General features: G+C 28.8%; 1 long non-coding RNA gene across 1 annotated transcript; it reads left to right on the top strand.

Annotated features, from left to right (window-relative positions):
- Positions 1-353: 353 nt before the first annotated feature.
- On the top strand, positions 354-5,236 carry LOC145102253 (uncharacterized). Its single transcript, XR_013706082.1, has 2 exons — positions 354-579; positions 1,115-5,236. It is a non-coding gene; the product is annotated as an uncharacterized LOC145102253 (long non-coding RNA).
- Positions 5,237-11,724: the final 6,488 nt, after the last annotated feature.

Here is an 11,724-nt window from a genome sequence, read left to right on the forward strand (position 1 = left end):
AATCATATTTTCGGATTTCGGATATCTGAAATTTTACAAAATTGTTATCCGTATCTAAATCTGAAAAAATTGGATATCTAAATATTTGGTTATCCGAAATTTCGGATAATTTAAGATCTAATTTTTAGATTTTTCGAATTGGATTTTCCGATGTGGATATATTTGAACACCCATAGGTAGGGGTGGGGTGTTTCTTTTTGTCTTTGTTTTTAAATGTTAAAATAATAAAAAAAATAGAAAATGGAAAAACCAAAATCAAATCCATCATTATAAAAAATTTAAAATTTTTTAGACCAAGCTTGCAATAAAATTCATATTTTGGTTGCAATAAAATTTGTATTTTGGACCATTGGTCAACTCTAAAACTTTTTGGACAAAATCCCAATTTTTGACATTCACGGAACCAAATTTGCAATTTTGTCTAATGCAAAGCGAAGAGGGATATACAGACCAAAAAATCAAATCCAGTTCTTCACTTCAGGTCGTGGCTGCGTGCCCTAGCCTCCGTCCGGCGTCCACCCTCGTTCAGTCGTTCATCTCCTCCAGAAGCACCGGCGACTACTATCTCCGATTTTGTAGGTAAATCATTGCAATCGTCAATCGCTAAACACTCTTTCTATTCTACTGTTTTCGATTTGTTTCCTCTTCGGTTCTTCACCGCTTTATACACTACGCTATGCTGTTTTCTGTTTGAGCAATTGCCCTTTCTGTTTAAGCACTTGCCCAGAAGCACCGAATGTCACTCTTCAAATGATAATAAGAGGCCATTTGTTGCATCTAATCTAAAAATCACAAATTCTTTGATATTTCTCACTAACAAACTGCTGTTCACACTCTATTATCTCTACCGTCACTCTTAGTATCAATAACACTACAATTATGGATAAGTTCCGATTTCTATCTTGTATTTGTATATAAAGTCTTTCATACACAATAGAATAAGAAGCAGAAAACATAGAATTTTTTTGTTCTACTGCTAACGGAAATTCCAGTTTCACTAAGAATTAATCGTCTCAGCAACTATGTTGCTGTTATTGTTGATGGATTCCATCCTTTGGATAACACACATATTGAAAATTCTTTTTGTTATCCTCATTATGTATTTATATTGCAGGTCGCGAATCAAATACATTTGGTCCATTTCAAACCTTGATCACCCGCGTCATGGGTTGAAAGAAAAAGAACAATAGATCCAGCAATGATAAAGCATCCGACCTGAACCAAGCACCTGGCCCGAATCAAGCATCCGGCCCGAATCAAGCATCCAACCCGAATCAAGAAACCATCTCAATATTGTATGATGCGCAAAACGGGGATAAAGCATCCGTCTCGAATGAAGAATCCAACCCAATGCTTCGTAATGTAGAACAACCGAAAGAAAAATCCGACCTTAAAGATGAAGATCCTAAGGGTGTTTACTTCAAAAAAGATAAAAAAATGTGGGGAAAAATATTAAAAGAATTGCAAGTTATGGGTCCTGTTTTTAACAGAATACATGATCACGACTTCTATAAATAATCCTTGGAGTACAATGAGCGTAAAAGAATATCCAGGCTTCGTTGGGAGAAGTACTCGAAGGATTTAGATGAGGTAAGTAGATATTTTTATTGTTTATTTTTAAAATTACTTGTTAACATATTTTATTTTAAATATATGAAAGCAAAACTTTCTAGGAGTAGAAAAGATAAGAAAAAAACACACCAATCAAAACAATTGGCCATCATTCAAGATATTAGGGACTCTACTACATTTTTTTCTCGATCAGTTTGTTACAAATTATTTACACTATTGAATTATTTTAAAACTTTTGCCTGATTAAAACTCTAATTATTAAAGATGCTAATTGTAGAAATCATAAGCAAATATCTTCTCACACTTTTAACCTGCATGGACAAAGCGAATATTCTGTTTCACGTATCGTTAAGCTGTTGATGCTTTCATCATCAATGAGCAAATGTAAGCTTCAATTTGTTGATCAAAAAATATTTGTATCCAAGCATATCATCTGAAAATCCGATCCGAAATTTGGATAGCAATTATAAAAAAATTCTATTAACTCCAATTTTTGTATGTAGGTAGCTAATAATCTAAAATACATTGCTATAATCAGCTAAATACAAAATACAAAAAATAATGAGATACTGCTTAGGTTTTCTGTGGAGGATATGTGACAGAAATTCTGTGTAAATCGTTTATAAATATAAAAATTAAATTATACTTTTAGCAAGTTTTAGCAAGGACTACAATTTAATGAAAAACCAATTCTAGGAAAGTTTTAGCAATTATCCAAAATGCATGCTATTAAGTGAAACATCGACAGTTTTTTAAAAATATTTGCAATTTAGTATACTAACTGTTCTAGTACATTAGCTTGTCTAAAATCAGATACATAAAAAATAAGGGAATTTACAAATTGAAAAGGATGCAAATCACCACTAACAACAAATGTTTTTTTTTTTTTGTATATGAAAATTGCATAAAAAGTAATGAATCTAGATGTTTTTTCTTGACAAAATTCGTATAATTTTTTGTTTTCTTTTCTGCAGATGCTAAACTTTATGCAATAATAATGCTCAGTTTAAATAAGCTGCAACTGTTGCAACTAATATACTTATGTAAAATGATGAAACTGCCCTTCTATTATTACTGCTGCTGTAAGCTAGTATCACATCCTAAAATAATTTTTTTTACAAAATTAACAGTGTACTTTACAAATACAATGCATAAAAATAGATATGGTTTATATGATATTTATAATTGAGTTTACTTATAAAGTAGCTATAAGATTATCAAAGTAGGATGACTTAACATGACATGCAAAAGTATAATGCTATAACATGCAAAATCTATTATCCGGAATTTCTCAAGTTTATACACTAATGGTATCTTATATGCAACTATCCACGATTTTACACTAATCACAGGCAAGGGAGATGATGATGTCAAATGTGTCGATGGTGCTCATGGGCAGCTGGTGACAAAGCCAGCTGTTGAAGACCTTGTGACAGGTCATGGAATTACTCTTAGGAATCCAGTTACTACTTGTTTTAAAACAAACCCTCCCCTCATCTATCTTACCATCAGTAGTAACTGGATTCCTAAGAGTAATTCCACGACCTGTCACGAGGTCTTCAACAGCTGGCTTTATCATCGGCTGCCCATGAGCACCTTTGACACCATCATCTCCCTTACCTGTGATTAGTGTAAAATCGTGGATAGTTGCACATAAGATACCATTAGTGTATAAACTTGAGGAATTTCGGATAGTGAATTTTGCATGTTATAGCATTATACTTTTGCATGTCATGTTAAGTCATCCTACTTTGATAATCTGATAGCTACTTTATAATTAAACTAATATCATATGAACCATATCTATTTTTATGCATTGTATTTGTAAAGTACACTGTTAATTTTGTAAAAAAAAATATTTTAGGATGTGATACTAACTTACAGCAGCAATAATAATAGAAGGGCAGTTTCATCATTTTATATAAGTATATTAGTTGCAACAGTTGCAGTGTATTTAAACTGACCATTATTATTTCATAAAGTTTAGCATCTGCAGAAAAGAAAACAAAAAATTATACGAATTTTGCCAGGAGAAAACATCTAGATTCATTACTTTTTATGCCATTTTCATATACAAAAAAAAAATCATTTGTTGTTAGTGGTGTTTTGCATCTTTTTCAATTTGTAAATTCCCTTATTTTTTATGTATCTGATTTTAAACAAGTTAATGTGCTGGAACACTTAGTACACTAAATTGCAAACATTTTTAAAAAACTGTCGATGTTTCACTTAATAGCATGCATTTTGGATATTTGCTAAAACTTTCCTATAACTGGTTTTTTATTAAATTGTAGTCCTTGCTAAAAGTATAATTTAATTTTTATATTTGTAAACAATTTACACAAAATTTCTGTCACATATCCTCCGCAGAAAACCTAAACAGGATCTCATTATTTTCTGTATTTTGTATTTAACTGTTTATAGCAATGTACTTTAGATTATCAGCTACCTACATACAAAAATTGGAGTTAATAGAAATTTTTCATAATTGCTATCCAAATTTCAGATCGGATTTTCAGATGAGATGCTCGGAGACAAATATTTTTTGATCAACAAATAGAAGCTTACATTTGCTCATTGATGATGAAAGCATCAACAGCTTAACGATACGTGAAGCAGAATATTCGCTTTGTCCATGCAGGTTAAAAGTGTGAGAAGATATTTGCTTATGATTTCTGCAATTAGCATCTTTAATAATTAGAGTTTTAATCAGGCAAAAGTTTTAAAAATAATTCAATAGTGTAAATAATTTGAAACAAACTGATCGAGAAAAATTGTAGTAGAATCCCTAATATCTTGAATGATGCCAATTGTTTTGATCGGTGTGCTTTTTTCTTATCTTTTCTACTCATAGAAAGTTTTGTCTGCATATATTTAAAATAAAATATGTTAACAAGTAGTTTAAAAAAAACAATAAAAATATCTACTTCATCTAAATCCTTTGAGTACTTCTCCCAACGAAGTCTGGATATTATTTTATGCTTATTGTACTCCACGGATTAATTATGGGGGTCGTGATCATGTATTCTGCTAAAAATAGGACCCATAACTTGCAAATCTTTTAATCTTTTTTCCCACATTTCTTTATTTTTCTTAAAGTAAACACCAATGGGATCTTCATCTTTAAGGTTAGATTTTTCTTTCGGTTGTTCCATTAGTGTATAAACTTGAGAAATTTCGGATAGTGGATTTTTCATGTTATAGCATTATACTTTTGCATGTAATGTTAAGCCATCCTACTTTGATACTTTGATAGCTACTTTATAATTAAACTCAATTACAAATATCTTATGTGTAGCTATCCACAATTTTACACTAATCACAGATAAGGAGATGGTGTCGATGGTGCTCGTGACAGGTCGTGGAATTACTCTTGGGAATCCAGTTACTACTGATGGTAAGACGAACAACGAACAGGGGGAGGGTTTGTTTTCAATTCAATGAAACTTAGAGGGATTTTACCTTTGAAGATTGAATGGTGTGCACCGGATAGCTATTTTTGGGGTTGAGGGGAATTTTATTCGGAAGATTTGACATTATATTTTAGGGAAAACATACTTGAAAAAATTTGTTTCTCACACGTGATCAACATCATTGTCCACTGATACTTCATCTACTCATGTCTACTCTTTATAGAACAACACAATTCATATATATTTCTTTATTTTGTCTGCTATGTATTGATTAATGATAATCATGTCTACTCTTTTTGGAACAACACAATTCATATACACTTCTTTAGAGTGTAATGAGACAAGAGTCAACAACCCATATTCATTTTGACTTTCACCATGATATACTTCTTTATATTGTCTAGCATTTATTCATTCTGACTTTGACCATTGGTAACAACTAACAAGTTAACAACACAAGGACCATTAAATCCTTTGACTTTGAGCCATAAAGTTCGGTCAATAACCATTCATAAAGTTTCTTGTGTCTTTGCGTTTTACGATTGAGAGCTCGAGACAGGAGGGTTTCTAATTAGGCTAACTGGAGTGAGAGGACTAACCCATGCGTCTTGCTGATGTGTCTACCCTAACGACATGTGAACACCGCACCTAAGTGCGGTGGTTTGGGTGTGACATGGGTGCAAGGACGGACGAAGACGACGAATAAGAAAGCAGCAATAGCAACGGTCACATATTTCATCCTTTTTTTCCCTTTTCCTTTGTATCCATCGAAGTAAAAAAAATTGGTAATGGTAATGACCCGTTTTTCAGAAAACGGGCGAAAAAAAAAACCAAGAAATAATCTGGTGGAAAAAGGACGATTCATATTTGTTTTAATTGGAATTACAAATTTGTTTTATATGAGAACCAAAAAAGGTTAAGAACTCTTAGAACCACTTTAATTTTTTTTCCTTAATGACATTTTGAACAAATCAAATATTAGTATTATACTAAGCAAAATTTTCCATTCACTAGTTTACAACTAGTTGTTATTTTCCGTCAGACCGACGCTGGATCATTGTCGGACAACCACCGGACCGTCGTCGAAGGAACACAAAATCCAGTGGCATTTTTCTGGTCATATTCACATCTTAATAGAAAAAATATTGTAGCTCTCATTTCTTTAATAATACTTTTTTAAACATATTATTTTATATTTGCAGTCAAATATAAAATTTAAAAAAAAAAAAGAATTATATATCGACAAATTCAATTTTCTCTCTTTTAAATTGTGGATTTCTTTAAAAAGGGTATGTTTATAAGAGATATTCATAGTTTATCTATCATATTCACAGTTTAATAAACATAATGATTCACTAATATACAATTTAACATTTTCATGCATATATTCATTCATATTTTAACACAAAGTTTATATAAAATACATGACTTGTTACATTTCAGTCTCAGTTTAATACATAGAACTAGATTAGAGTCCGCGTTAAACACGGGAAACACATAAAAAGCATATAATCGTTTACAAATATTTCATAATGATTATTAAAAAAATATATATGGTTATTGGTATTATTGAATTGTGTAGAAAATACATTGAAAACGATAAATATCTATAATCATTGAAGGACCTCTTTGTAGACAACATTTTATGTTTTATTAGTTGAACGACTTTCCTCGTCTCATATAGTTATGATATTGTTATATAATTATGAGCATTTTAATTAGACGTTCCTTCCATAATAAGGTTACCTAATTTAAACATATATTGACAACCAATATACCGTTTTTTCTACTGCATTAAATATTAACAATTATTTCATTTATTCAAATAAAGTTATATAATATAATTTATAGAATGTTAAATGTTTATAGAATGTTAAATGTTATATGGATTTGATTTTAGTATATCATTAATAGAGATTCTTTTCTAAATCATGATTGGTTTATTTTAAATTGATTATCAATATAAGTGCTACTTTTATGTTTGTTCTTATTTATTTGGTGTTTGCAAGAACTTTGCATTAGTTTTGGCGCAACTTTGAATAATTTTAGTATATCATCAATGTAATTTGGTATATCTTTCAATTATATGAAATATCAAATAATGACATTTCATTACTATTTTGATGACTTAGTTTATATATTGTATTTTTACTAATCTTAACGGTCTTATTTTTTCTAATAACCGTAACGCTTTTACTAATTGTATTTTTTACAAATCTCCTAATATCTTATAATTTTTATCTTACTTTATAATTTTTCATAACTATGTTATTTTCAAGATTGACTGCCTTAATGGTTTTTTTTTTTCAGTATATTCAATTTTATATTTCATTGTACAACATCATCGATTTGTATGTATTATGAAATTTCACTTTAAAAATGCTTAATGGTTACACCTTGATCTTAATTTTTTTAATAAACCCGTGTTATAATTATGGAATATATATCTCATTTTAATTAACAATTACTTCCTTTATTATATCAAATTTCTCATTAAATGAATATATTTTTGGAAAGTAATAATTATAATGGGGCAGCATTATCTAAGACGTAAATGCTTGATATACTTTTGGAGGAAAAAAAATCAGGATCATTAAAAAAATTTATATAAAGAAAATACAAATTGAAATTTGGTGAAATTATGGATGAAATTACTGGCGAAAATTATTTTGGAGGGAGTTGTATTTCGTAAGGTATAATAATATTACAAAATTCAAAATATGTATATTTGTTGTGTAAATTTATAATTTTTTTTGTTATTATATAAAGATAAAAAAGTAGGTTGATATGATATACAAAAACATAATAATTTCAATGATATTTTAAAGTCATGCCAAAATTAACTGGATTCTTATGACATAAAAACTAAAATAAAATCATAATCATCTTTAATATATAGGAACAAAAAAATAATTGAAAAAAATATAAAAAGCGAAAGAAGGTACTGACCTTCTAGTGCAGAATAGCGAATGTTTGAAGCAGAGAATGATGATAAAAATTATAAGCAATAATAATGATGTTGTAGGAAAATGTTTGAATAAAAGAAACGATTGAAAATAAGTGTGAGCCGCGGATTCAAGGATGAATCGTATATGTATGTGATAAGTTGAATATGATTTTTCGGTATTAATGATTTCCTAATAAAAATAGATTTTATATGAATGGTTTACTAATATAAACGGATTTATACTAATGGTTGGTATTAATGTATTGATTGAAATAGTTTGTTAGTGATATGCTTTTAAAATTAACCATATTAAAATCTTCATAACCGGAAATTCAATATTTAAAATATGGAAAGCTTTTATTGAATTAAATACATTCCATTTCAACGAATGTAAGTTATTGTTTAACAATTGGAAAACATTTATTGCAATTATATACATTCCATATGAGGAAGATGATGTCAGCAATTTGATCTAATGATGGAAAAAATAAGATTGAAATACAATCAAAGGTCCAGATTATTTAAGATGATGTCATAAGGTTTCTCTTTTAATAATATTTAGAGATTCACTACTTAATACAGTCTGTTATATACTAGTTTATATATTCACAAAAATAAAACTCAAACTCTACCACCACCAACTACCACACACCACCATCAATTACCTGTGTCACTATCAGAACGATCACTCCTTCCAAATCAGATATGCACACAAAATCATAGATTCAAAACTTAAGTATTATATTCATAGTTTAATAAACCAGTCAATTCACTAATTCAATGTTGATGTAAATTAATTATAAAAACTAATATATTCTTACATATTTATACAACACAAAAAATAAATATATTCACAGCAAATTAATACAAACATTCTTACATAAATTATTCATATTTTAACACAAAACTCATAGCTTAATATAATCAATTCACAGTTTAATACAATTAATCCACATCATAATACAATTAATTCACAGTTTACTACAATAAATTTCATAGTTTAATACAGTCAATTCACAACTTAATACAGTCAATTTACATTTTAATACACAAAATTCTCATCTTAATATAATAAGTTCATTGTTTAATACATAAAAATTATACATTCACATCCATGTTCTCAACTTAAAACTTACATTTACACATTTGAATATGGAGGCTAATGCTTCTTTTTAAGTTTATTTACACAATATTCACAATTTAAATTTTACATAATTTATTCAAAATTAGATATGTATATAATGTTTCTTTCATCTCTTATTTCAGAAGCAAACGCAAAGCTCATAATTTTTTTTCCAACTTAATACAATTAATTCACAACTTAATGTAATCATTTCACAGTTTAGTCGACAAAAATGCACAGCTTAATACAATAAATTTACAGTTTAATACTCAAAATTTTTTACGTTCATAACCATATCTCGACTTAAAACATAAATTTATACTTTAATATATGGAGGTTAGTGTTTCTTTCAAAGTTTATTTATACAATATTTATGGTTTAAATTTTACATGCTTTATTCAAAAATAAAGAAAATTATATATGTATATAATGCATTTTCAACTCATATTTCAGAAGCAAAGACAAAATACATAAAAAAATTTACAAATTTATATAGTTTATTCACAACTTAATACAATCCATATACAGTTCCGATATATTAATCCAATAACTTTGATATATTAAAATTTTCTCATGGCTATTAGTTCTAATTACAATTTTCAAATAAATCACATCCTCAAGATAAATACATACAAAATAACGTGTATATATATAATTAATTAACAAAGTTACTTCATCCATATCATAATTATATATAATATAATTATAGTATACGAATATCCACTAAGTGTACTTAATGCGTCTACTTTATTATGTACATATACACACGCCTAACATTTATTCCACTCACCCTAAATAATTAAAGTATGTATACTTTAAGTGTACTTAATGCGTCTATTTTATTTATTTATTTATTTGAAACGACAAATCTAAGATACTCCAAAACTACTCCTTAAATTTACCTATGTCCACAACATGACTTGAACCCTCAACCTCAAATAAGGAGGATAACACCGGATACCATTGGGCTACAAGCCCTTTGGTGTTTACTTTATTATATACATATACACACGCCTAACATTTATTCCACCTACCCTAAATAATTAAAGTAGGTATACCTACGGTAGCAATTAAAGTGTGAATTTAAGAAAATAACGTGTGAATTTAAGAAGGTACCTGAGTAAATCATTACCATTTAATCTTCTTCCTCATGCGACTAGCCATTCACCAGAGTTCATATATGAACGTTACACACACCCTCGGATAGCCTTTTGAGTTGTTATCACCGACTTTCACCATCAACATATACATCCGCCGAATTTGAAACTAAAACAAACGAATATTGTCGATCTTGCAAAGAAGCACTGAAGATGGCTCAAACCGAAGGCAAGAGATTTCAATTATCAAAACTCGTATTCAATAGATCTAACAGGATCTAGACTATATACATTGTCGGAGATAAGAAAAAACAACAATAAATCACTCAATCTAATCACATCTGAGCAAAACCAGAAGGAAAATCACCGGAATCATGGATCTGCCAACCGACCACTACAGACGGCACGCGGAGGTGACCAGGAAGACCATTTTTTGTCCGATTTGCGCAAATAGTTTACTACATCTAAACAATTATAAAAAAAGTCGTGTTTGGAGAAACCAAACCAATAAAATAAAAAATAAAAATTGGAATTATTTACAAATATACATTAATACATAATTAATTACTTGTGCATTATTAATCATGAACACTTTTTATACACCACATTTGATGTATATAATCAATTGTTATTGAATTATTCGTTATGTTTCACTAATAGTTTTGTATTAATACATGAAATTAAGTAAACTAACCATTATAAATGAGTTTTTTTTAAAGAAATCAGTTTTTAAAAATGGTCACTTGCTTCCAAATGTCTCATCCCAGATTTAGTCATCAAATTTCGGAGGTTTTTTTTTTCCAAAGCAATATCTCTCCTTATGTCTTAAATGTCATTTTTAAAGTGGTTAATGGCACCACTTTTCCATCAAATGTTTGATTCCATGCCCTAAGATCATATATTGTTCAGAATTATTAGGGAAATCTCCGGAAAAGTCTCAATATTTTACCATAATTTACGAAAAACTCTCAAACTAAAATTTGTTTACGAAAAAGTCTCAATTACCGGTAAAAATGACGATTTGGCCCTATTTTCCCGGTTTATCGGTTTCATTACTTACTCAGTTTTAATAAAGTCCCATTATTTTAGCATAATTTAGGGGTGTTCGTTTGGATGGATCGGTTTGATCCGATCCAATCAAGTGAATCCAAATTGATTTCGGTTTTCAAAACATGGATCCGAATACTCCAAACTAAATTTAAATCCAATCCGATCCGATCCAATTACAATTCGGTTGGATCGGTTTTTATTATTCGGTTTTTAAAAACCGAAACATTTTAAAACGACAAATAATTATAATATTACTAAACTTTACACAAGAAGCAAAAACAAATTACTTAATTGTGATTTGAAATTTATAAACAACTAATAAGAAGATATATTATAGTTAAATATTTTATAGATAGAAAACTTTTAAGTGAAAATGCATATTAATGTTTTTTTATCGGGTGAAACGTTCCTATTTGAAAAAAAATTTACAAAATTAATAAATAACTATAGATATATATTATAAATAGATAAAAAAAATGTTTATTCGGTTTTTTGGACTATTCGGTTCTTATTTTATAAACC

Source organism: Lactuca serriola, chromosome 4, assembly GCF_051521515.1.
Source record: "Lactuca serriola cultivar US96UC23 chromosome 4, Lser_US96UC23_V15, whole genome shotgun sequence".
Classification (NCBI taxonomy): domain Eukaryota; kingdom Viridiplantae; phylum Streptophyta; class Magnoliopsida; order Asterales; family Asteraceae; genus Lactuca; species Lactuca serriola.